The 27,624-nt window shown below is 45.2% G+C and overlaps 1 protein-coding gene and 1 pseudogene across 1 annotated transcript in view; both read left to right on the plus strand.

Moving 5' to 3' along the window:
• TSNAXIP1 (translin associated factor X interacting protein 1) overlaps positions 1-27,624 on the plus strand; it is a 1,372,321-nt gene that overhangs the window by 1,262,138 nt on the left and 82,559 nt on the right. The gene's annotated exons all lie outside the window — the stretch shown is intronic.
• Positions 489-20,996, plus strand: LOC117359082 (annotated as a pseudogene).

Raw genomic sequence — 27,624 nt, forward strand, 5'->3', positions numbered from 1 at the left:
AGAAATATAAATAGCAGAAAGCTCTATGAAATAATAAATAACAAATGACCCGATGACGAGCAGACATATAAAGCTCAGGACAATGAGAAGTTTGAGTCCTGAGTGGTGCCACTGAGGGTCGGGTTAAAAAATTCTAAAAACTATATACAAGGTGGCTTCATAGCCTTAAGTAAGTTTATATTTTGGCTATATTTATAAATTGAACATTTTGGCACCTTGATAAAGATTTCAGTATTAGTGCGTTGATTTGGTGCATGTGTATGAGACACACCTTTAATAATAATAATAATAATAACTTTATTTTTCTATACCGCCATAATCTTGCAACTTCTAGGTGGTTCACAATGAAGAATAGCTGTACAATCAGCGAATTACAGTATATGAATAGATAAGGGTCACTGAGTGGTTAGTGATTGCAAGGTGGTTAGAAGGAAAACTATACAAAGGTTGCAGTATAAGAATTAACTATTTTACATATTACATTGAAAATGGTTGGACATCAGCGAGTAGCTGGATACAATTGTGAAGAGGAAGTTTTAGCAGACAAAGAAAATAGGATACCTAAAAAGAAGAAGAAATTCAGAGTAAGATGTGGTAGTTTTGTTCGCAGGGAGAAAGTCTGGCTAGGACATGAATTTCTTAAACAAAGTGGTCTTTAATTCTTTCCGGAAGACATTATAGGTCAGCCTAGTGACATCAATGAAATAACCTAGCCAAGATTGCTGTCTACCAGCTTGAAACTTGAAAGTTCTGTCCAGGAAGGTTCGATATCTGCAGCCAGTGATTTTCGGGTATGCAAAAAGGTTGCGGTTTCTGGTAGACCTAGTGGAGGAGTAGAATTCGAAGTCAGGTAGAAGGTAGTTGGGGACCATTCCCCAGATTAATTTGTAGCAAAAGCAGGAGAATTTGAATAGAATTCTTTCCTCAATTGGTAACCAGTGCAACAGTCTGTAGAAGGGACTAACATGATCACTTTTCTTTAGTCCGAATATTAAGTGGACGGCCGTGTTTTGAACTATTCTCAATTTTCTTACGGTTTTTTTAGGTATCCCCAAGTAAATGATGTTACAGTAGTCCAGAGTGGATAGAATCAATGATTGTACCAATAATCTGAAAGATAAAGGGTCGAAATATTTTTTTATGGTTTTCAATTTCCAAAGAGTGGAGAAGCATTTTTTTGTCACCGAATTTGTGTGATCGGTCAAGGTCAATTGGGTATCTAGGGTGACTCCTAGTATTCTTATAGTTTTTAGGATTGGGTGGTTGTGACTGTTTATATGTATTGTTGTTGTATTGATTTTTTCCTTTGGGCTTGCCAGGAAAATTTTTGTCTTTTCTGAGTTTAGTTTCAATTAAAAATTTGTAGTCCATTGTTCAATTTCAGTCATGATGTAGGAGATGTGTTTAGAGGTGGCATTGGTCACATTTGTTATTGGAATTAATATAGAAATTTCATCTGCATATATGTAATATATTAGGTTTAACTTTTGTAGTAGGTGACCTAGGGAGAAGATATATATGTTAAACAAGGTGGGAGATAGGGGGGAACCTTGAGGGACTCCCGAGGGGCTTTTCCAAGATTCAGAGTAATTCCCGTCGTTGACCACTTGATAAGATCGTTTAGTTAAGAAGCCTTGGAACCAGGTCCACACTCTTCCCGATAGTCCCATTGCGTCTAGGCACGTAAGCATTATTTCGTGGTCCACTAGGTCAAAAGCGCTACTAAAGTCTAATTGTAAGATCAGGGCGCTGGTGCCTTGACTGAAGAGATCATATAGGTGATTAAGGAGAGAGCCTAGGACTGTCTCAGTGCTGAATCCTTTTCTAAAACCTGATTGGTGATCATTTAGGAGATTGAATTTATCTAAGTGGTTTACTAGTTCCAGGTTGATCAACCCTTCCAGCATTTTGGTGAAGAAGGGAGTGCTCGCAATGGGTCTGTAGTTGGACGTCAATGTGAGTGAGGTCTTCTGGTCTTTGGGGATGGGTGTGATTAGAATGTGTCCCATATTTTCCTGGTAAATTCCACTTTTAAGAGTGGATGTTGCCCAGTTAAATAGATCCTTTTTAAATTCGGGTACTGCAACTTGCATGATCTGAGATGGGCATTCGTCTAGTAGACAGTTTGATTTGGCATATTTATTGAATAAAGTGAGGAAGTTGTTCCAAACAGGGGGCTTGAAATGATTCCAGATCATAGCGACATTGGACTCTCTTTCCTGTGGTTTGAAGTGGAATTCGAAGTTGGGTGAAGGAGAAGATATTGAGGCTCTTAAATCTATGATTTTTTTGCTGAAGTGGTTGGCGAGGGTGTTGACCGCTGGTATCAGTTCGTTATGATTTCTTAGGATCTGTGTAGTGTCAGTTAGTTTGTTCACTAGTTTGAACAGTTCTCTACTGTTTGTATTGACTGCTCCTATTTTCTGTGCATAGCAATTGTAACGCTCTTCTTTTATCAGGTTTTTGTAGTTTTTCATTTTTTGTTTCCAATTGATTTTGTCTTCCTCATTGTCAGTTTTTAGCCAAAATCTTTCAAGTTGTCTGAGTTCTTTTTTGAGGGCTAGTAATTCAGCGTCGTACCATTCTTTTGATGCCCTTGTATTCTTTTTGTATGTTTGAACAGGAGCTATTTGGTTTAATATATCTTTGGTGAATTTTTCCCATCTGGTGGAGAAATCTTGTTCTTCCTCTGGTTTGGGGTGTAATTCATAGTGGGTCCAGAATTCTGTTGGATTGATGATGCTTCTGCAGGTGACAATTTTTTTCTGTCTGGCTTTGTTTGTGTGTTTTGCAATTGAGTATTTCTTTTGCCAACGTAGTTCAAAATTGTAGATATAATGATCTGACCATATGCATTTTTCCCAGTTTCCTATGTGGTATTGAATCTTTGGGTTAGGGAGGTCTTTGTGGGAAAAAGTGACGATGTCCAGTTGGTGTCCCTTTTAGTGTGTTTCCTCTTTTTCTGGTATTCCGAAGCCCAGGGTAGTTAGGAATGTGTTGATTTCAATCACTTCTGGTTTTTCCACTTGTTCTAGGTGTACATTTATGTCTCCCAGTAGAATGTTATATGTTCCTTTTATGGCGTTGACCGAGAGGAATTCAAAGAATTCTTCTTTTTCACTTGTCCATTTTTTTGGGGGGGATGTAGAATAGTGTGGCAATTAGTGATTCTTCCAATTCGGTGTTGGTGATCTTACAGGTAAGGGTTTCCAATTCTTCTGTGGTTTTAAAATCAATTCTAGTAAGGTCGAAGTAGTGTTTGAGGATTATTGCTAGACCTCCTCCTCTTTTCCAGCTTCTAGTTAGTGGAACGATTTTATAGCCCTGCGGAAGTATTTCCTGTGTCAGAGACCAACCATGTTTCAGTTAGGAATAAGAGGTCTGGGTTCTTATGTTCGATCCAATCATGTATGATTTGTGTCTTATTTCTCACTGAACGGGCGTTCAGGTTGTAACCCTTGAAGTTCCTGTATTGTGTGGGGATGGGGGTTTCGGTGTACTTCAATTTTTTAAAGTTACTTCTGTTTTTGGTCTTGTTTCTGTGTTGTTTGGAGGGTTTATGAGTGGGGTTAGCTATGGGGATTTGTAATGGGCCAAGTTCTGAGCAGTTATATAGGGATTGGGGTGAGGTATTTGGTTTATTCAATTTGAGTGGCCTATGCCAAGAGATGTGGACTGGTATTGGTTCTAGTGGTTTTTCATCATTAGCCTGGCTTGTATAGCAGGTTAGGTAAATTATGCACAGTATTATCTGTATATTATTTGCCGCCCTCATTTTGGCTGTGGTTATAACAGATCTGGTTGGATTTTACACTATTGAGGCCTTTAGGTATCGAAAGTTCTCAGTCCTAGAGGTACTTTGTGACTATTGGGATTTGGTGAGGTTTGGATAGTGGTCTATTATCAAGTAAAGAATTAGAATCTAGTCTGAATATTAGCAATTAATCTATTTTGATCTAATAGGATTTTCCGTACTTAATTCACATAAACTGTGTGAGATACAATTAGGAATAACATAATTTGCAGTACATAATAAGTATAGCACACTTTGTGGTGCGTACGGGTTTAGCCCATATAAGTATGATACAGTTTGTAGTACATAAAGGTATAGCACAGGTTATGGTACAGTTTGCGGCACATATAAGTGAGACACAGTTTTCTACTCCAAAAGATATGGTATCATTTGGGGTACAGTACACATATAAAGTTCACATTGTCATGCAATGTCATGCAAGCTAATTATGGTTCATAGTTTATACTTATCGCATGGAGTCGGGCTCAGGTTCACCATGCTGGTTTTCCGACAATTTGGTAGGTTTCGGTCTGCGTTGGTCGGTCGTTCGCTAAATGGAGTAGGCCGGGTACCGATCGGCTGGGCGCTGTTGGCACCGCTAGACTTTTTCAGACTTTTCCCCTGTGGATCAGGGGGTGCGGCGGAGTACAATCGCTTGCGCGCTCTGTTGAGACGGGCTCCTGCAGAATTGGAACAGTTAAATCTGGTTCCTGTAGACTTGCACGCTGGCCTCCCAGGAGATATTGGGGGTCTGATGTGTTGGCGCTTCTCGTGCCAACGCTTCACGAAGGCGCTCACAAAGGCGCACGCGCCTTTGTCTTGTGCCTTCGTCGGCACGCCGAATGGCTGCACGCCGTTGGGGAGCTTCTTTTTGTGGATCCCGAGTCTCCCGTTGTTATGGAGGAGAGGCGGAGCAGTGCTCCCACGCTCCTCTCCTGTGCTGTGCTTCAGCCCGCAGCCAACAAGTGGTGGGCAGCAGAAAGGCTGCACGCCGTTGGGGAGCTTCTTTTTGTAGATCCCGAGTCTCCCGCTGTTATGGAGGAGGGGCGGAGCAGTGCTCCCACGCTCCTCTCCTGTGCTGTGCTTCGGCCCACGGCCAACAAGTGGTGGACAGCAGAAAGGCTGCACGCCGTTGGGGAGCTTCTTTTTGTAGATCCCGAGTCTCCCGCTGTTATGGAGGAGGGGCGGAGCAGTGCTCCCATGCTCCTCTCCTATGCTGTGCTTCGGGCCGCTGCCAACAAGTGGTGGGCAGCAGAAAGGCTGCTCGCCGTTGGGGAGCTTCTTTTTGTAGATCCCGAGTCTCCCGCACATGCACTTGAGACACTCTTTTAACACACTACCGGCACCTCTAGACCTGCCAGTGATTTTGGAGCATTAAAGTTCAGCGCTTCATTTTGTACATCATCAGGCAATGTCTGGGCATCGTCCGGACCTCATTGTACTACATTTACATAGTATTATTGGAGGATGCTATGAAGCATGGAAAACACGACACAGAGCCATTCTGGCCCAGATTCTGTAAACGGCGCCATTATCAGCAGCCACCTAAAATACAGCCTCCAATTGCATGTCAATCACATAACATCACTGTTTACAGAATCGCAGCTACGTGAAAGATAGGTGCTGAAAATGTAGGCCAGGGTTTTAAAGGTAAACATTTCTGGCGCCTACCTTTCATGAGAGGCATTTTACAATACCTAATCCCACGTCCAGTGTTAACCATGCCTACAGTAGTATTAGGCGTCGTAAGGCACTTCCATAGGCAGGATAATGGTGGCTTTTTTGGAGGCTCCCTTGGGTGCCTTAATTTTGATTTTTAATTGGCACAACCAATTAGTGCACCAATTAATTAAACCAATTAAATTGTTAGGCGTAAGTAAGGCACCTACTGCTGCCTAACTTTGGTTGCTGTTCACAGAATATGAGCCTATGTGCATTAGAAGCTAAAATACTTCAACACTAAATCAGTTTGAACTAGTTAGCATCGATCGTTAAAGGCATGGTAAGTTTAGAACATAAGGGCCTCTGGTTTTTTTTTTAATGTGATTCATATCTAGAAATTGTTGGTCATGAGCTTGCATACATTCTTCCATCCAATAAAAATGGCTTATCATTCTTTTACAGATTAAACTACAACCCTGAAACAGGCATTTGCTGACAAGCAGCTGGGTCAGGTCATTTATTTGAGATAATAAGGCAATCTTGCCATAGTGGTGTCTTGTTTTTCTTTGATAGTACCAAGTAGGGGATGGTTCGGGGGGGGCCTGTGGCAGAAGGGAGTGGGCATCCCTCCTGCCAATTTTCTCTCATGGGGGAATTCCCGGTGCCACATTCATCGGAGTTTGTTGGGGAGGGCCATCATCGACGGTGGGGGACTTTTTTTCATTTTTTTTATGGGACAGATATTTTGCGTGTGTAACACATGCAAAATATCTGTGCCATTGAAAAAAAAAGAAAAGAAAAAAAAATACCAGGTAGACCTGTCAGTAACCCAGACCTATCGCTTTTTTTCCAATAGCTAAATCCCATGGGTTTTTTTAAGGTGTTTGTTTTTAATTTTTTTCCATAGCCTAGCAATGTTAGTGCATCAGTCACTTGGCTACTTTGCAAGAGGTTTTAGTTAATTTGCATGGCCGGATTAGAAAATGGGCGATCAAGGGAAGAAACACATGGTGGGCCATTTTGTGCACTGGATCAATAAAAGCAATCATCCCTAAAGCTGTGAAAACAGGTTTAGCGACGATTGCTGACTTTAGTACATCTTGTTCTTGGTCCTTTTGCTTGATTATCAGGGAGTACATATGTTTAAGATAGGGATGAGGTGGGCTTAGCTGGACATGTCCATGCTGAGCTCCTGCTCCCCAGGTCTAACTGGCCCTAATTATCTCTCAAACTGACTCAATTATACTCAGAATCGAGGCAGATGCTTTTTTAAGGGCAGATACTTGCCTTAAACAACAGCCCTGTTGAGCTCCAAATAATCTTGTAAGGAGAAATTCCACCAACTGACAAACAGCATGGCAGGACCTCCAGGGGATTCGGCACCTTTGATGTCTCCAGATTACATTAAAGAGCTAACCGTGGCAGTAGTACAAACACTGGATCCCCACCTTACACAAATTTCAAATCAATTAGTTAAAATGGAGGCACTTTTTTCAAATCTTTCACGAAGAACAGGCGAATTAGAAGTACGTGTGGCAGAGATGGAAGATTCAACAGCAACGGCCTCAGAGTCTGTTGAGTACCTGCAGGAGTGATTTTGTCATCAGGAAGAAAAACTTGATGACCTAGAAAATCATTCCCTCAGGGACAACATACGCATTGTGGGGTTACCTAAAATTATTTCAGACTCCAGTCTCCTGCCAACGTTGTAGCAATGGCTACAGACAGATTGACCACTTCTAATGGGTTTAGGACTGTTAGAAATATAGAGAGCACATTGGTTAGGACGTAAAGTAGAAAATCAACAAAGACCATAGGTAACTATTATAAAAATTCATAACTACAATTGTAAAGCAGCGCTAATGCAATAATATAGACTTCATCGGGATTCATTATGCAATTATTTCATTATGCAATTATTTCAAGATTATTCAGTTTCCCTATTGGATAAGCAGAGAAAATTCACTCCTGTTTGTGTGGCTCTCTCACAGAAAAAACAGCGCTTCACCTTGGCTTATCCGGCTGTACTATGAGTTTTTACCTGGGTGGCGATCTTTTAACACTGTAGAGACTGCAGGTGACTACCTTAATTCATTATCTGCAGAGCCTTGAAAAATCTGTAATGACTAATATTTACACCATTTTTATTTTTGCATCTATACATTTTGTTAAATCAGTGATATTTGTAAAGCTTTCCTACTGTTAAAGGTGCTGGCTTTTTTAATTGCCATTGCCACATGATGGTGAGGGGTTGGACACCAGAGTTTTGTTATGGAAGAGTTTTCATGGAGGCTTGATTGGTCCTATTTGTGAGATCAAAGTTATTTTGAATGAGGCAGAAACAAGGAAAACGGCAGAAATCAAACTTGAAGATGGTAAAGTAGGAAAAGGTCTTTAATGTTGGAAAATCGGTTGCATGAAAACTTAAAAAGAAAATAATTTGTTTATGCCGTTTTTTACCCCTGAAAAGAGAAAAGATGAACATCAAATAATTAGACTTGAATTTGTTAGACAAATTGAACTATTCAATGACAAAAGTAATACTAATGAATTTGTTAACCTTGTAAATGAAATTGCATTACTAGGAGAACTAACACAAAGCAAAAGTTATGAGTTGAATTCATGGAAGTTGAGAAACATGGTGGACTAAGGGAAACGTCTGGGACACTGTTAATACCAGGATACAAGCTATACCGTAAAGACAGAGTGGCTCAAAAAGGTGAGGGCATTGCCATATACATCAAAGAGGGAATTGAATCTATTGGAGAGAACACACCACAACTGACGGATAAGTTAGAGTCTCTATGGGTCAAACTTCTTGGAATAAATGGACTGGAAACAAAGATCGGCATCTACTACCGACCCCCAGGGCAGTCCGAAGAAATTGATGGAGAAATGACAGATGAGATTAAATGCAATTGCAAAGGAGGCAACGCAGTTATCATGGGTGACTTCAACTATCCGGGAATAGACTGGAACCTAGGCACCTCCGGCTGCGCTAGGGAGACCAAGTTCCTGGATGCTGTAGGCAATTGCTTCCTGGAACAAATTGTCAAGGAAAATACAAGAGGAAATGCAATACTACACTTAATTCTAAACAGATTACGAGGACCGGCACAAGATGTAGAAGTAGAAGGAACGCTGGGAAACAGCGATCACAACATGATCCGCTTCGGCCTGGACGCAGGGGCGAAATATCGGTCCACAACGCCAACCACGGCACTGAACTTCCGAAAAGGGAATTACGAAGGGATGAGACTCATAGTGGGGAAGAAGATAAAGAAGAGGATAAGCACTGTAAAAACACTAGAGCAAGCTTGGTCCCTTTTTAAGGATACAATCACTGAGGTGCAAAATCTACATATACCGCATATCAACAGAGGATCCAAGAGGAAAAAGAACAAAGAACCAGCGTAGCTCACTGTAGAGGTAAAGGAAGTGATCAGAGACAAGAAAACTTCATTTAAGGAATGGAAAAGGTCAAAAACGGACGAAAACTGGAATAAGCACAAACAACTATAAGGCCATAAGGCGATAAAAGGGGCCAAAGAGACTACGAGGAAAAAATAGCAAAGGAAGCAAAAAACTTCAAGCCATTCTTTCGATACATTAAGGGCAAACGACCCGTGAAGGAAGCGGTGGGGCCACTGGATGACCATGGAATAAAGGGAGTGCTAAATCGCCGACAAACTGAACACATTTTTTGCGTCTGTATTTACCGAAGAGGATATACGAAATATACTGGAACCCATCAGGCTCTATGCTAGAAATGAAGATGGGAAACTGACAGGGCTGCCAGTCTAGAAGAGGTACACAGGCAGATTGATAGGCTAAAGAGCGATAAATTCTCGGGACCGGATGGCATCCATCCGAGGGTCATCAAGGAACTGAAAGGGACTATAGCTGAACTGCTTCAACTAATAGCCAATCTGTCGATCAAATCTGGAAAGATTTCGGAAAACTGGAAGGTGGCGAATGTTACGCCAATCTTCAAAAAGGGTTGGGAAACTACAGACCGGTGAGTCTGACCTCGGTACCAGGAAAGATGGTAGAGGCGCTGATAAAGGACCGCATCATTGATTACCTTGACGGGCACAGCCTAATGAGGACCAGCCAGCACGGTTTCAGCAAAGGCAGTTCTTGTCTGACGAACTTGCTACACTTTTTCGAGGAAGTAAACAGGCGGATAGACAAGGGCGACCCAGTCGACATTGTTTATCTGGATTTTCAGAAGGCGTTCGACAAAGTTCCACATGAATGACTACTTCGGAAAATTGCGAGTCATGGAATCGAGGGTGAAATACTCACATGGATTAAAAACTGGCTGGAGCATAGGAAACAGAGTGGGATAAATGTACAATACTTGGACTGGAAGAGCATCACCAGTGGGGTGCTGCAGGGCTCGGTGCTTGGACCCATGCTCTTCAACATCTTTATAAATGATCTGGACATTGGTATGATGAGTGAGATGATTAAATTTGCGGACAATACAAAGTTATTCAGAGTAGTGAAGACATGGAGATTGTGAAGATCTGCAACATGACATAATCAAGCTTGAGAAATGGGCATCGACATGGCAAATGAGGTTCAACGTGGATAAGTTTAAAGTGATGCATTTCGGTAACAGAAATTTCGTGCACGAATACAGGATGTCCGGGGCTGTACTTGGAGAGACCTTCCAGGAAAGAGACATGGTAGTTCTGATCGATAAGTCGATGAAGCCGTCTGCGCAATGCATGGGCGGCAGCGAAAAGGGCGAACAGAATGCTAGGAATGATTAAAAAGGGGATCACGAACAGATCAGAAAGAATTATCATGCCACTGTACGGGCCATGGTGCGTCCTCACCTGGAGTACTGCATCCAGCACTGGTCGCCATACATGAAGAAGGATACTACTCGAAAGGGTCCAGAGAAGAGCAACTAAGATGGTTAAGGGGCTGGAGGAGTCGCCGTACAGTGAAAGATTAGAGAAACTGGGCCTTTTCTCCCTCGAGCAGAGGAGATTGAGAGGGGACATGATGAAAACATTCAAGGTACTGAAGGGAATAGACTTAGTAGATAAGGACAGGTTGTTCACCCTTTCCAAGGTAGGGAGAACGAGAGGGCACTCTCTAAAGTTGAAAGGGGATAGATTCCATACAAACGTAAGGAAATTCTTCACCCAGAGAATGGTGGAAAATGGAATGCTCTTCCGGAGACTGTTATAGGGGAAAACACTCTCCAGGGATTCAAGACAAAGTCAGACAAGTTCCTGCTGAACCGGAACGTACGTAGGTAAGGCTAGTCTCAGGAGACTGGTCTTTGGCCTAAGGGCCATCGCGTGAGCAGACTGCTGGGCAGGATGGACCACTGGTCTGACCCAGCAGTGGCAATTCTTATGTTCTGCAATAACATCAATGTTAGATTAAAGTATTTTCTTAAAGAGACAGTAATAAGGAGACTAACAAGATCGAAACGAACCCAGAAGAAAAGCAGGAACATAAGAACATAAGAAGTTGCCTCCGTTGAGGCAGACCAGAGGTCCATCTCGCCCAGCGGTCCGCTCCCGTGGCGGCCCATCAGGCCTATTGCCTGATCAGTGGTCCCTGACTATTCCTATAACTTGCCTCTCACTCCTATCCCTATAACTTACCTCTACTCCTATCCGTACCCCTCAATCCCTTTGTCCTCTAGGAACCTATCCAAACACTGAGAAATGCAAAGTCATGCATGTAGGGAAAAAGAACCCAATGTTCAACTATAAAATGGGGGGATCATTGCTGGGGGTGAGCAAACTTGAAAGAGACCTGGGGGTGATGGTGGACACAACATTGAAAGCATCAGCACAGTGTGCGACAGCCTCAAAGAAAGCAAACAGAATGTTGGGTATCATCAAAAAGGGTATCACGACCAGGACGAAGGAAGTCATTTTGCCACTGTATCGGGCGATGGTGCGCCCACATCTGGAGTACTGTGTCCAGTACTGGTCGCCGTATCTCAAAAAGGACATGGCGATACTTGAGGGAGTCCAGAGAAGAGCGACAAAACTGATAAAAGGTATGGAAAACTTCTCATATGCTGACAGATTGGAAATGCTGGGGCTATTCTCCCTGGAAAAGTGGAGACTTAGAGGAGACATGATAGAAACTTTCAAAATCATGAAGGGCATAGAGAAGGTAGACAGGGACAAATTCTTCAGGCTGTGGGGAGCCACAAGTACAAGGGGGCACTCGGAGAAATTGAAAAAGGACAGGTTTAGAACAAATGCTAGGAAGTTCTTTTTCACTCAGAGGGTGGTAGACACATGGAACGCGCTCCCGGAGGCTGTGATAGGCCAGAGCACGCTACAGGGGTTCAAGGAGGGTCTAGATAGGTTACTAAAAGAAAAGGGGATTGAGGGTTACAGATAGAAGTATAGGTAGGTTATAGGAATAGTCAGGGACCATTGGTTAAAAATTGTTTTTATAAATTAAGGATTAGAGGGGCGGAAGCCTGATCGGGGTCGAGGCGAGAGGAAGCTCCGCCCACCCCCATCGCATCAGAGGTCGCATCGGTGCCGGGCTCCCCTTTAATAGCAGGGAGCCGGATCACAAGGCAGACCTCAGCAGCGTTTTTGTTTTTGCTTTTAGAGCAGCCTGATCAGCAGGAGAGGCAGAGGGGGAGACAGCCTGATCAGCAGGAGAAGCAGAGGGGAGACAGCCTGACCGAGAGGAGAGGCAGAGGGGCGGAAGCCTGATCGGGGTCGAGGCGAGAGGAAGCTCTGCCCACCCCCACCGCGTCAGAGGTCACATCGGTGCCGGGCTCCCCTTTAAGAGCAGGGAGCCGGACCACGAGGCAGACCTCGGCAGCGTTTTTGTTTTTGCTTTTAGAGCAACCTGATCAGCAGGAGAGGCAGAGGGGAGACAGCCTGATCAGCAGGAGAAGCAGAGGGGAGACAGCCTGACCGGGAAGAGAGGCAGAGGGGCGGAAGCCTGATCGGGGTTGAGGCGAGAGGAAGCTCCGCCCACCCCCACCGCGTCAGAGGTCGCTTCAGTGCCAGGCTCCCCTTTAAGAGCAGGGAGCCGGACCACGAGGCAGACCTCGGCAGCATTTTTGTTTTTGCTTTTAGAGCAGCCTGATCAGCAGGAGAAGCAGAGGGGAGACAGCCTGACTGGGAGGAGAGGCAGAGGGGCGGAAGCCTGATCGGGGTCGAGGCGAGAGGAAGCTCCGCCCACCCCCACTGCGTCAGAGGTTGCATCGGTGCTGGGCTCCCCTTTAAGAGCAGGGAGCCAACGGCGCACAGCCGTTTGGCGCGTGTCGAAGGTGAGCGGCAAGGCGCTTGCCTTAGCGAGAGCGCCTTTGCGAAGGAGCCTTGAGAAGGAGCCAGGAGCCCAGGCAGCCCAGCAGCGATATCTAACTTCTGTAAAATAAACCACAGGTACTTCTTTTCTGCTCATTTCTCTTTTCTCTCTCTACTCTTTCAGCTAGCTGCGCGCAGGGCACAACCCATTCACACCGTGGGACATAGGAACGAGAAAGGAGTAATGGAGGCTGTAGGAACCCAACTGAGCTACCCAGTATACTGCACCGAGTGTCATATGTATGACTACCTCCCCTCCGGGAGGCAGGCATACATATGCGGTCGATGCCAGGAACTGGATAGCCTGAAGAAGCAGTGCTGGGCAACTGATGACACCACCAGAGAGAGCCACATCATGGAGCAAGTTAGAGAGCTTGAGAAGTTCATCGAGGAGGCCTGCAGGATGGTGGATGCACAGGACCACCAGCACATCAGGAAAGAACCAACATTTGGACGACAGAATCCACCAGACGCCATGGGAGTAGGACCTTGCGGAGGACCTGGACAGGCAGATGAGGTGGACACCCATCAGAGCCCGGAGGAAGGACAAGCAGACTGCGCCACTGACACAGACCTGAGACCAGAGAGACAGTTGAGGAAGGGGAGATCTGCTATCATAGTGGGAGACTCAATCCTGAGAGAAGTGGACAGTCACATAGCGGAGGTAGAGAGGACCGACTAGTGACATGTCTCCCGGGGGCAAGAACGAAGGATGTCATCGACAGAATTGAGAGGATCACGGAGGGAGCCGAGACGGAGGAGACAGCAGTAGTAATCCACATTGGAACCAACGACATCAGCAGGAGGAACTACAACAGGACTACACTAACTGACCAGTTCAGGATCCTGGGGAGGAAACTGAAACTGAGGACAAGGAAGATAGCCTTCTCGGAGATCCTGCCAGTACCGAGAGCGGACGCAGGGAGGCAGAGCGAACTACAAGTAATAAACGGTTGGCTGAGGAGATGGTGCAAAGAGGAGGGTTTCCACTTTGTGCGGAACTGGACAACTTTCTTGGGGAAGAACAAGCTCTACAGGAGAGACGGACTGCACTTGAGTACGGCTGGGACGAGGATGCTGGCACGCAACGTCCAGAGAGTCATAGACTTGGCTTTAAACTGAGGAGACGGGGAAAGCCGATAGTCGATCTGACCTCGACACATTGGACAAAAGTATCAAATAAGGATAATGAGCAAGGACATTGTAAAAAAGGGCTCGGGACTGAGTGGGAATTTTTGGAAAAAGGACCTAAGGACGCAATGCAGGTGCCCAGGGCACAAATGGAACGGGCAATCAAGATTAACGCAGAACAACCGGAGCAAGAGGGGCAAGCAAAAAAGGGGAAACAGGCTGAGGACAAAACAGACACACCGCAGGAGGAGGATGACCGAGACGAGGCTCGGGGACTAGCTACCCAGGAGGGGGTCGCCAGGAGCGCCAAACTACGAGAAAAACCAGCAGAGAAGGCAAACAACCGGGACTTACATTGCCTATACACCAATGCTAGGAGCCTAAGGGCCAAAATGGGAGAGCTGGAAGTCATAGCCGGCAAGAAGGACCTAGACATAATTGGAGTCACAGAAACGTGGTGGACTGATGACAATAAATGGGATGTGGCCATACCAGGGTACAAACTCTACAGGAGGGACAGGACACACAAAAAGGGTGGAGGAATAGCGCTATATGTAAAAGACTCCATACCCTCAACCAGGATGGAAACAACAGTAAGGGCGGATGGCTTGGAATCACTATGGGTTAAGCTACCAGGAGGAACTGGAGCAGACACAAAATTGGGACTGTACTATCGCCCACCTGGACAACCGAAAGAAATCGACCAGGACCTGGAGGATGAACTGAGGCAGGTATGCAAGAGCGGAAGTGTGGTGGTGATGGGGGACTTCAACTACCCTGGGATAGACTGGAGTATTGGGCACTCAAACTGCACGAGGGAGACCAAATTCCTGGAGGCCACGAGGGACTATTTCATGGAACAGCTGGTCATGGAACCAACACGGGGAGATGCCACTCTTGACCTAATCTTCAACGGACTAGGGGGACCCGCAAAAGAGGTGGCGGTACTAGCCCCACTAGGAAACAGCGATCACAACACGATCCATTGCAGGCTAGAAATTGGATCATCAAAGGTGAAAAGAACCACAACGACGACACTCAACTTCAAAAAAGGGAATTATGATGCCATGAGGAAAATGGTGGGAAAGAAACTCAACGGCAACACAAGGAAGATGGAGTCCGTATAAAAAGCCTGGATCCTACTCAAGGGCATGGTGCACGAAGCACAGAACCTGTGCATCCCCAAGTTCAGGAAAGGGTGCAAAAAAAATAGAACAAAAAATCCAGTGTGGATGACAAATGCAGTGAAAAAGGCGATAAGTGACAAGAAAGCATCGTTCAAAAAATGGAAAAAGGACCAAACAAATGACAACCATAAGGAGCACAAAGAACACCAGGGGAAGTGTCACCGAGTGGTTAGGAAAGCAAAAAGAGAATATGAAGAGAGACTGGCGAGGGAAGCAACAAACTTCAAATCATTCTTCAGGTACATTAAGGGGAAGCAACCGGCAAGGGAGGAAGAGGGACCCTTGGATGATGGAGAAAGAAAGGGAGTGGTATAAGAGGAAAAAGAGATAGCTGACAAGTTAAATGAGTTCTTCACGTCAGTCTTCACGAAGGAGGACAAAACCAATATTCCGGAACCCGAAGAGATCGTAAATGGAGATCAGGATGATAAATTGGTCCAACTAGAAGTGAGCCAAGTGGATGTCCTCAGGCAGATAGACAGGCTAAAGAGCGACAAATCGCCAGGTCCGGACGGCATTCACCCAAGGGTACTTAAGGAACTAAGGAACGAAATAGCAGAGCCACTTCGACAAATATGCAACCTATCCTTAAAAACTGGAGAGATTCCGGAGGACTGGAAAATAGCAAATGTTACGCCCATCTTCAAGAAGGGTTCAAGGGGTGACCCAGGAAACTACAGGCCGGTGAGCTTGACCTCATTCCCGGGAAAGATGATGGAAGCGCTGATTAAGGACAGCATCTGTGAGCACATCGAAAACAATGGACAGCTAAAGTCGAGTCAGCATGGCTTCTGCAAGGGTAGGTCATGCCTCACAAACTTATTGTACTTCTTTGAGGGGGTAAACAGCCAGGTGGATAAAGGGGAATCCATAGACATCATTTACCTTGACTTCCAAAAAGCCTTCGACAAGGTACCACACGAAAGACTGCTTAAGAAGCTATGGAACCACGGGGTGCAAGGGGAGGTCCACCTATGGATCAAAAACTGGCTGGCAGACAGGAAACAGAGGGTTGGAGTAAAGGGCCATTACTCAGACTGGCAATGGGTCATGAGCGGAGTTCCGCAGGGGTCAGTGCTGGGACCGCTTCTGTTCAATATATTTATTAACGACCTGGAGGCGGGAACAAAATGTGAGGACATTAAATTTGCGGATGACACCAAGCTATACAGCAGGGTTAAAATCACGGAAGACTGCGAAGATCTCCAAAAGGATCTGACGACGCTGGAAGAATGGGCCAAAAAGTGGCAAATGAGCTTCAACATAGGGAAATGCAAGGTCATGCAAGTGGGGAAAAAGAACCTGATGTTCACTTACAAAATGGGGTGATCACCGCTAGGGGTAAGTAACCTTGAAAGAGACCTGGGAGTGATGGTAGACACAACATTGAAGGCGTCGGCGCAGTGCGCCACAGCCTCAAGGAAAGCAAACAAAATGTTGGGCATCATTAAGAAGGGTATCACGACCAGGACGAAGGAAGTCATCCTGTATCGTGCAATGGTGCGCCCGCATCTGGAATACTGTGTCCAGTACTGGTCGCCGTACCTCAAGAAGGACATGGCAGTACTTGAGGGAGTCCAGAGAAGAGCAACTAAGCTAATAAAGGGTATGGAAAACCTCTCATATACTGACAGGCTGAAAGAGCTGGGGCTGTTCTCCCTGGAGAAGCGGAGACTTAGAGGAGACATGATAGAATGTTTATGTTTATGTTTATGTTTATTCAGGTTTTTGATTGAACGCTTTTTCGAAACTACAAAGCGTTGTACAAAATTTTAAATTAACATTTAAACAAAAATTTAACAAATAAAACTTACATTACTGTGATGACACATCTATTATTAATTGAATAATAATAAAAAACTACATGACTGACAACAAATACGTACTAGGTAAAAAGGACCGAAAAGCCCCTGGACATGAATAGGAAGAGGGGGAGAAATACAATCGGTATAGAAAATGTGAGAAACATTTAAGGTAAACACAAAAGGGAATTGGGAAAATAAATGTAAGAAACAAGACGTCAGAGGAGGGGCGGGACCGCGGCGCAGGAAGCAGCGCCTAAGCAGCGCAGGGATCGCTGACATCGCGATCCTGCTGCGGCTCTTTCATAGGTGGTGCAGGAAGGTCAGTGGGGCGAGCGGTCCTTCGGGGGTGGTGTGGGGGGGGACTGAACGGCAAGGCCGGGAGCATAGGTAGTGCTGTTTCATAGATGGTGCGGGGAGGCCAGGGGGGCGAGCGGTCCTTCGGGGTGGGGCAGGCGGGCAGGCAGGCCTTCAAGGGGGGACAGGCCTTCAAGGGGGGGGACAGGCAGGCCTTCAAGGGGGGGGAGACAGGCCTTCAAGGGGGGGGACAGGCCTTCGGGGGGGGTGCAGACCTTCAAGGGGGAGGGACAGGCCTTCAAGGGGGGGGACAGGTCTACAAGGGGGGTGGGACAGGCCTACAAGGGGGTGGGACAGGCCTTCAAGGGGGGGACAGGTCTTCGGGGGGGGTGCAGGCCTTCAGGAGGGGTGCAGGCCTTCAGGGGGGGTGCAGGACTTCGGGGGGGTGCAGACCTTCAAGGGGGTGCAGGCCTTCAAAGGGGGGACAGGCCTTCAAGGGGGGGACAGGCCTTCAAGGGGGGGACAGGCAGGCAGGCCTTCAAGGGGGGGACAGGCAGGCAGGCCTTCAAGGGGGGGACAGGCCTACAAGGGGGGGGGACAAGCCTACAAGGGGGTGGGACAGGCCTTCAAGGGGGGTGCAGGCCTTCGGGGGGTGCAGGCCTTCGGGGGTGCAGACCTTCAAGGGGGTGCAGGCTTTCAAGGGGGGGACAGGCCTTCGGGGGTGCAGGCCTTCGGGGGGGGTGCAGGCTTTCGGGGGTGGGTGCAGACCTTCAAGGGGGGGACAGGAAGGTGGGCCTACAAGGGGGGTACAGGCCTACAAGGGGGTGGGACAGGCCTTCAAGGGGGGGACAGGCCTTTGGGGGGGTGCAGGCCTTTGGGGGGGTGCAGACCTTCAAGGGGGGGACAGGCCTTCAAGGGGGGGACAGGCAGGCTGGCCTTCAAGGGGGGGACAGGCCTACAAGGGGGGGACAGGCCTTCAAGGGGGTGGGACAGGCCTTCATGGGGGGTGCAGGACTTCAAGGGGGACAGGCAGACCTTTAAGGGGGGACAGACCTTTGGGGGGGACCCTGGTTTAGAAGTACACGGAGGGAAGGGGGTGTTCAAAGAGATGTGCATATGCCAAACTTTGGGGGGGGAGGAAGAAATAATGGGTCTGAAAATAGAGGAGAGGGAGAGAGATGATGGACCATGGGATTTAGGGAGGAAAGGAACAGAAAGGGAGAGAAATTGGACACAAGGGATGGTGTGGAGGAGGGATAGAGATACTGGATAGGAGGGTAATTGGGAAAAGAAAGGGAGAGATGGTGGACTCTGGGGTGGTAGGGAAGGAGGGAGAGATGCAGGATGAAAGGGTAGTTAAGAAAAGGTGGATCTGTGGAGGGAGATGAAAAAAAGGAAAGATACCAGACTTCCTGGGGAGAGAAGGGAAATGGAAAGGGAGGACAGAGTTGGCAGATGGATGGTTAGCATGCAGAAAGAAGAAAGAAGGAGACCCTGGCAAGCAAGTTATCAGAAGAAAACCAGAGCCTTGGACCAACAAGATTTGAAATATAACCAGACAACAAAAGGTAGAAAAATTAATTTTATTTTCTGTTTTGTGATTATAATATGTCAGATTTGAAATGTGTATCCTGCCAGAGCTGGTGTTGGACTGCAAACGTGAGCTAGGATTTAACAGAGAGAGGAAAAGTCCTTTTTGTTTCTTTATTTTATTTACACCACAGCGCCAGTGTGGTTAGGAGAAGCCAAAGGGGGTGAAAAAGCTATAAAACCCACCAGGAGTTTTGAAAAAAATCACCCAACTGGGCAGGAAAATCGAATTGAAAAACCAATTCAATAGGCTGAATCGAATCGAAATTTTTTTTTCTGAATCTGGCAGCATTAGTTTGCGCTACTGTCTTAGACTTTAGGACCTGGGATTGGGGAGAGATGGCATCCTCAGTACTTTATAATGCAAGTGAAACGAGGATTTGGTCAGACTTTTGAAGGGTCTGCAGAAAAAAAATATTGTATAGGCCGGGGGACATGAGACAGCAGGAAATGGGAACTTTTCTTCCTTCTATTTTTGTGAATGGAAAGGCTGAGGATGTCAGAGAGTTCAGTTAAAATATGTGCTTTATAAGAAAATATAATAATGTGTTTTATAAAGTTTATAGCATAGCTGGCCTACCCAGTGAGGTGTTCCTAGTGGTGGTGGTGGCAGCGTGTCAATGTGTTGAGAGGAAGAGGTGGTCTGGGAAATTCTGCTGAGCAAACTCCGGGCCCATTTCCACCCCCCAGTTAGTCCACTCCACTCAACTGGTTCACACACTGAGTGGGTCTTTGGGTGTTGTTTTGGATCTCTTCCAGTGGTTTATCAGTATCTCCTTCTGGTCCAAGGAAGGAAACTTTGTTATCCTTAGCATTGACCTACAGAATATGTTTTTAACAGCGCTGCTTGTGTGGCATTAGGCTATGTAGTGATCGAAAGAAAAAACCAGACCTTTGCACATTTTTGCACTATATGGTGGGTGTATGAGGAGATTCACATTTCCTGCACAGCTAAGTCCATGTGAAGTTACCTTGTGCTGTATTTGACATCTAGCAAGGTCTCTGTTTAAAAGGAAAGATCTAAACTTAAAAATGAAGTGGTCAGAAGTTATGGTAAAAGCAGATAGTGTAGCTGGTTTTAAGAAAGATTTGGACAAATTCCTGGAGGAAAAGTCCATAATCTGTTATTAAGACATGGGGGAAGTGTCTGCTTGCCCTGGATCGATAGCATGGAATGTTGCTACTCTTTGGGTTTTGACCAGGTATTAGTGTCCTAGATTGGCTACCATGAGAATGGGCTAGTGGGCATGATGGACCATTGGTCTGACCCAGTTAGGCTATTCTTATGTTATGTTTTCATCTGTAGGGGCCTTTGTTTTCATTTATTATTTTAATGTATTTTTTTTCTGGGAACTTATCAGTGTTTTTTATAATGGGAACAAAAATGGAAGAGAATTAATGTGTGTGGGATGAGGGGGTAACTAATTTCTTCAGCTAAATAATTCAATCCACTTCAAACAGACATAGGAGAACTCACGCACCATTCACACACCCTCCAACCAAAAACGTCAAAAGAAAAAAACTGTTCGACAACCTCCTAGCCATTCGAGCTGCAACACTCAACCCCCAACTCTACAACCAATTGACATCGACCACAGACTGCAAAACCTTCAAAAAGAAATAAAAACCCTTCTATTCAAAAAACACATAAAACCGAACTAACACAATCAGAACTGTCCCAAGCATCACCTGCAACTACTCCATATGTACTTCTGATGTCATGACAATTCAGACATAATTTATGTTATGTTATGTTTGGAATATAAGAAAATTTTCACTGCCTGTTTCTATTCTGACCATTTATTCCGTTTCATGGTCATTACAAAAAATATTTTTTTACATGGGGGGGTGTCAAAAAATGATGGGCCCCGGGTGCCACATACCCTAGGTACGCCACTGAAAGGAGCACTACACTCCAGCTCACAGTGATCTAGTGATAAATGTGGGAAAAAAGAATATGATCTTATTGTTCATCAGCTTGCCACGTATCCAGATGTTAACAATTCAATTAAAATTGAAATGGGTATAGAAGACTGTCTACATATAGAATTTGAGTACAATAAATATAAGTACCATTTGAAAGTCGTAATTGTTGGACATATTTACTTCCTTTTGGTCAGAATGAAATTCAGTACATAGAGATGCAAGTGATAAAAAAGGACCTAACACTACAACAAAAACAGAAACGCAAACAATTGCAAAATCTGAAATATGAAATTACTGTTGATAACATTGCAGACCCAAAGATTCTATAGATAGAAATACCTGAAACAGAAGTAGAAAAAGGTCTGCAACATTTTTCGTTTCTCTATATGTGCAGACCTCCCTCCACAGATAACAATTGCATTCTAGAATATATGTATCTTTTAGACATGATTTTCAATATGTGTGGTCTTATGCTTAAACTGAAACAGTGTGCCTGGAATGCTATTTACTGCTATTTCCTCAGTCTGTGGCTTGGGATCAGTTGATGCTTTAAGCAGAACATAACAATGGAACTCCTCAGTTGTTGGACACATGGTATAACATAACTTATAGAACTTGATTTGTATTGTAAAAGTATGGGGTTTACTTATTTAATTCTCTATTTTATTTATTCATTAACTCATTTGAATGCTTATTTATATATCTTTTCATATATTTATCTTATTTTATCTGTATATATAGTTATTTGTTTATCTGTATATTTGTATTTTTTTTGCTAATTTTTATCTAACCATATAGCTATTTATTTATTTAATCATTTGAATACCTATTTGTATATGTTTTCACATATTTAATACCATACTTATCTGTTTCTATATCTATTCACATATCTACATATTTAACTATTTACATATTTATCTATTTATTCACATATTCATCTATTTAATTTGTAGTTTTTCTATATATAATTATTTATTTAGGTATTACATACTTATCTGTATATTTATTTATTTACTCATATATCTATTCATTAATTATTTACTATCTTTATTTATTCTCTTTAACTAAGCAATCATTTACTTGTATATTCATTTACAAGCTTATCTGTATATCTAATATAATAAAACCCTAAATGCGCACGTGTGGCCCCGGTTGAGGGCAATGCAGTGTTTTCCACTGCTGCCCCCGGGTGTTTACCATCTTGCCGGCTCCCTCCTCTGTCTTGCTGCAGCGTTTGCATGTTTGTGCAGCACCAGAAAAAAATTTTCGGCCAATGCGGCCCAGGGAAGCCAAAAGGTTGGACACCCCTGCTATAGAGCAACAATTGTTTTTGTGGGTTCTTTTCTAAAATGTGATTATCCTAAAGCGAAAGTATCACATATGTTTTAGAAATGCCCTTTATTCGTAATTTTTGGTCAGAGGTTTTTTCCAAGATTAGTAGTATGTGGCATGTTAAATGGCATTATAACAGTTATTCAAGGTCAAGCAGGCAGCCTGTTCTCAAATGTGGGTGACGTCATCCACGGAGCCCAGATGTGGACAGCCTCGCAAGCAGACTTGCTTGTAGAAACTCAGAAGTTTCGAGTCTGCCACACCGCACATGCGCGAGTGCCTTCCTGCCCAGCACAGGGCGCGTCTCCTCAGTTCTCAGTTTTCTGTGGAGCTGAGAAATCTGTCTTTGATGCTCTATGCTGAACTTCGTTCGCTTCGTGCCTTCTCTTCACCGTGGTTTGTTTTATTTTTCAATTACCGAATCTCTGTGCTATTCTTTTCGTTAAAAAAAAAGTTTTATTTTTTCATCGACTGACTGGAGGGGCGTGTCACGTGCCCGCAGCCTGCGGGCTTCAACTTGGCAGCGGCTATCTTCCCTCCTATGTCCCGGCCAGTCACGGGCTTCAAGAAGTGTAGCCAGTGTCAGCGTGCGATTTCCCTCACAGACCCGCACCGCTGGTGTCTTCAGTGTCCCGGACCTAACCATAGTCCGAAGTCGTGTGCTCACTGTGCTACTCTTCAACCTCGAGCCCTCAAATGTCATCAGATTCAAGTGGAAAAGCTTTTCAGGATGGACTCTTCAGCTACACCCTTGACCTCGACCTCAACCTCAGACTGGGTCAAGCCTTCAACGGGGTGTCCTCCTGTTTCCACAACTTCAACCTCGAGTCTCATCAGACCTTCCTCGTTTGGATAGTCCTTGGCCTCGAGTACATCTGTCATGTCTTCTCATGAGCTTCCCTCAGGTCAGATACCTAAGCAGAAAGTTCCTGCAGTGGTCCTCAAGATATCCAAGCATCAATCCTCCAAATTGAAGCATGCTCCCTCTGCCATCTTGGAGCCTTTAGCCTCAGCAAGTGGTCCAGTTTCAGACTCGGATCCACAATTGCAGGCTACTATCTAGACCATTTTAGAGTGGGAATTTGTTCAGTTACTGAGCAAATACAGTCCTGCCTTGACTCTGCTTCCTGCAGTCCAGCCTGGGCAATCAGCAGTCTCACACGAGGTCAAATCCCTGCCTGTGCCTCGAGCTGAATCTACACACTGTATGCAAGGAGTCGAGTCTTTGTGAGTGTCTGGAATCTTCACACTCTATGCAAGGAGTTGAGTCTTTGCAAGTGTCTTGATTTGAATCTTCACACTCTATGCAAGAAGTCGAGTCTTTGTGAGTGTCTCATCAGGAATCCTCACACTCCATACAAGGAGCCGAGTCTTTGGGAGTGCTTCGAGATTCCTCGATCCAAACTACTGAATCTATGGGGTTTCGATCTACAGCTTCTATCACTATTCATCCACCATCGGCATTGCCCATTTCGAGGCATAGGGCAAAGTCTCGATCTTACATGAGACCTGATTCCAGGCAGCACTCTCGTCGTCGGTTGAGACCCTCATTGAGGTGCAGGTCCTCTTCCAGAGAGAAGCCTTCCTCGTCAAGGCCTCCGTCCAGGCCTACCAGTTCTTTCAGGCCGCCGACTCCTTGTTCGAGGACCTCAATCGCAGAGCCTGAAGACTCAGCTGATTCCAGTGCCTCATTCCAGTTAGTCTATTCATTTGGATACCAATATTCTAGAGAGGCTTACCATCATTTTCCACTCGAGCCACCTCGAGGGCATCCAGCCCTTCTCGATTCCATGCTCTGGTGGATCAATTGTCTTTATCCTCATTCTTCCGTCAGATGGCTGAGGACCTGGATCTTAAATTGGACGCTGGATCAAAATACTCTAAGGAGTATTTAGAAGAGATGAGTATGCCTCGACCTCCTGCAGAGTCTCTCAAGCTGCCTCTTAATAGACTTTTGTCTCAAACTTTCAAATGAAACCTCAAGACTTCTTACGCTATTCCTGCTGTTCCAAGCAAGTTGGAATCGAGGTATAGAACTCTACATTGCAAGGGCTTTGAGAATTCACAACTATCTCATCAATCCCTTCTTGTGGAATCTTCACTGAAAAGGACCCATCTTTCCAGGGTTTATGCTACCGTACCTCCTGGAAGAGAGGGTAAGACCATGGACAAATTTGGCCATTGTCTTTATCAAAATTCGATGATGGCCTCCAGGGTTTTGATCTATAACTTTATTTTTACTACTTATTTCAAGTACTTGATTGATATTCTCCTTGGCTTTTCTAAAGACCTTAGTCAACATAGACATTTAGAGTTTCAGCAGGTCACTGCTACCTTGGCACAACTCAGATTACATCTTCTTCAGTCATCTTATGATGCCTTTGAACTTTCCTCTAGAGTCACTGCATTCTTGGTAGTGATACACCATCTGGCCTGGCTTCGCACCATTGATATGGATCCCAATATTCAGGATTGTCTGGCTAATATCCCTTGTGAGGGCAATGACCTCTTTGATGAATCTATAGAGGCCACCACCAAGAAGTCTGAGCATGAGAAATCCTTTGCTTCTATTGTCAGACCAAAGCCTAGGCCAGCTCCTGCAAAACCTACTCGACCTCTTCCGTCCTATCAGAGGTGTTATCCTCCGAGGGCAGCTCCTTACACTCGAGCACCCCCAAGAAACAACAACAGCAGAAGCAACAGAAACCCACAGCCTTCTGTTACACCTAAGGTTTCTCAGCCTTTTTGACTGTCTCATAGAGAACATAACCTCCATCGTTCTGTCTCTGTCCTCCCCTCTCCCTATAGGAGGTTATCTCCATCATTTTTACCATCGATGGGAGACCATTACAACTAACCTCTGGGTGCTGACAATAATCAGGGAAGGATACTCTCTTCATTTCACTCAGATTCCACCAGAGCTTCCTCCAAGAAAGTGTCCTTCCAATCCACCCCAAACCGCCCTTCTTCTTCAGGAAGCTCAAGCTCTGCTTCATCTCCATGCCATCGAGGAAGTTCCTTTGGAACAGCAGAGCAGGGGGGTTTTACTCTCGTTACTTCCTAGTTCTGAAGAAGACGGGCGATCTGCGACCCATACTGGACCATAGGACTCTCAACAAATTTTTAGTCAAAGAAAAATTTTGCATGTGGTCCCTGGCATCTATCCCCTTTTAGATCAGATCACTGTAGAGGTGAAGGAAGCAATCAGAGACAAGAAAACCTCATTTAAGGAATGGAAAAGATCAAAAACAGATGAAAACTGGAATAAGCACAAACAACATCAACGCAGATGCCATAAGGCGGTAAAAGGGGCCAAAAGAGACTATGAGGAAAAAATAGTCAAGGAGGTGAAAAACTTCAAGTCATTCTTTTGATTTATAAAAGGGAAATGACCCGTGAAGAAAGTGGTGGGACCATTGGGTGGCCAAGGAATAAAGGGAGCACTAAAGGAGGACAAAGCCATCGCTGACAAACTGAACACATTTTTTTCATCTGTATTTACCGAAGAGGATATATACAGCATACTGGAACCCATCAGGCTATATGCTGGAAGTGAAAACGGGAAACTAACAGGATTAACGGTCAGTTTAGATGAGGTATACAAGCAGATTGATAGGCTCAAGAGCGATAAATCCCCGGGACCGGATGGCATCCATCCGAGGGTTATCAAGGAACTGAAAGGGACCATAGCTGAACTGCTTCAACTAATAGTCAATCTGTCGATCAAAACAGGAAAGATTCCGGAGGACTGGAAGGTGGCGAATGTTACGCCGATCTTCAAAAAAGGTTCGAGGGGAGACCCGTGAAACTACAGGCTGGTGAGTCTGACCTTGGTACCGGGAAAGATGGTAGAGGTGCTGATAAAGGACTGCATCATTGATCACCTTGACGGACATGGGCTGATGAGGACCAGCCAGCACGGTTTCAGCAAAGGCAGATTTTGTTTGACAAACTTGCTGCACTTCTTCGAGGGAGTAAACAGACAGATAGACAAGGGCAAACCGGTCGACATTGTATATCTGGATTTTCAGAAGGCGTTTGACAAGGTTCCACATGAACGACTACTTCGGAAAATTGCGACCTATGGAATCGAGGGGTGGAATACGTGGATTAAAAACTGGCTGGAGCATAGGAAACAGAGAGTGGGGTAAATGGACAATACTTGGACTGAAAGAGTGTCACCAGTGGGGTGCCGCAGTGCTCGGTGCATGGATCCGTGCTCTTCAACATCTTCATAAATGATCTGGACATAGGTATGACGAGCAAGGTGATAAAATTTGTGGGCGATACAAAGTTATTCAGAGTAGTGAAGACGCAGGGGGATTGCGAAGATCTACAATGTGACATAATCAGGCCCGAGGAATAAGCTCCAACATGGCAGATGAGGTTCAACATGGACAAGTGTAAAGTGATGCATGTTGGTAACACAAACCTCATACACAAATACAGGATGTCCGGGGCAGTACTTGGAGAGACCTCCCAGGAAAGGGACTTGGGAGTTCTGATTGACAAGTCGATGAAGCTGTCCACGCGGTGGCGAAAAGGCCGAACAGATTGCTAGGAATAATAAAGAAGGGGATCACAAACAGATCAGAGAAGGTTATCCTGCCGCTGTATCGGGCCATGGTGCACCCACACCTGAAGTACAGCGTCCAGCACTGGTCGCCGTACATGAAGAAGGACACGGTACTACTCAAAAGAGTGCAGAGAAGAGCGACTAAGATGGTTAAGGGGTTGGAGGAGCTGCTGTACAGTGAAAGATTAGAGAAACTGGGCCTCTTCTCCCTCGAACAGAAGAGATTGAGAGGGGACATGATCGAAACATTCAAGATACTGAAGGGGTTAGATTTAGTACATAATGACAGGTTGTTCACCCTCTCCAAGGTAGGGAGAATAACAGGGTACAAACGTAAGGAAGTTCTTCTTCACCCAGAGAGTGGTAGAAAAACTGGAACACTCTTCCGGAGTTTGTCATAGGGGAACGCACGCTCCAGGGATTCAAGACAAAGTTAGACAATTCTTGTTGAACAAGGATGTTCGCTGGTAGGGCTAGTGTCAGTTAGGGCACTAGCGACCCAACGGACTACGTGGTTCCTACAAAGTTTGGGATTTGAAATCAACTTTCATAAATCCCACCTTTAGCCCTCTCATAATCTACAGTTCATCGGAGCTGTTCTGGACACTATCCAACTCAGAGCATTCCTTCCTCAACAATGTTTAGATGCTTTTTTTCAACTCTGCCACAAAGTATCTTCCTGCTCTTCACTCTCAGCGAGACACATGATGGTACTACTAGGTCACATGGCCTCAACAATTCATGTGACTCCTTTTGCTAGACTTCACCTCAGAATTCCTCAGCGGACCCTGGCATCTCAGTGGACGCAGGCTTGTGAACCACTCTCTTGACTCATTACAGTCACTCCTTTGTTGAGACAGTCTGTCCACTGGTGGATGCTTTCTTCCAATCTCTCCAGAGGTTTACTGATTCAGACGCCACCTCATCAGAAGGTCCTCATGTCAGATTCCTTGACCTATACTTGGGGGGCTCACCTCGACGGTCTCCGTACTCAGGGCCATTGGTCCAG

This window comes from Geotrypetes seraphini, chromosome 4 (assembly GCF_902459505.1).
Source record: "Geotrypetes seraphini chromosome 4, aGeoSer1.1, whole genome shotgun sequence".
NCBI lineage: Eukaryota > Metazoa > Chordata > Amphibia > Gymnophiona > Dermophiidae > Geotrypetes > Geotrypetes seraphini.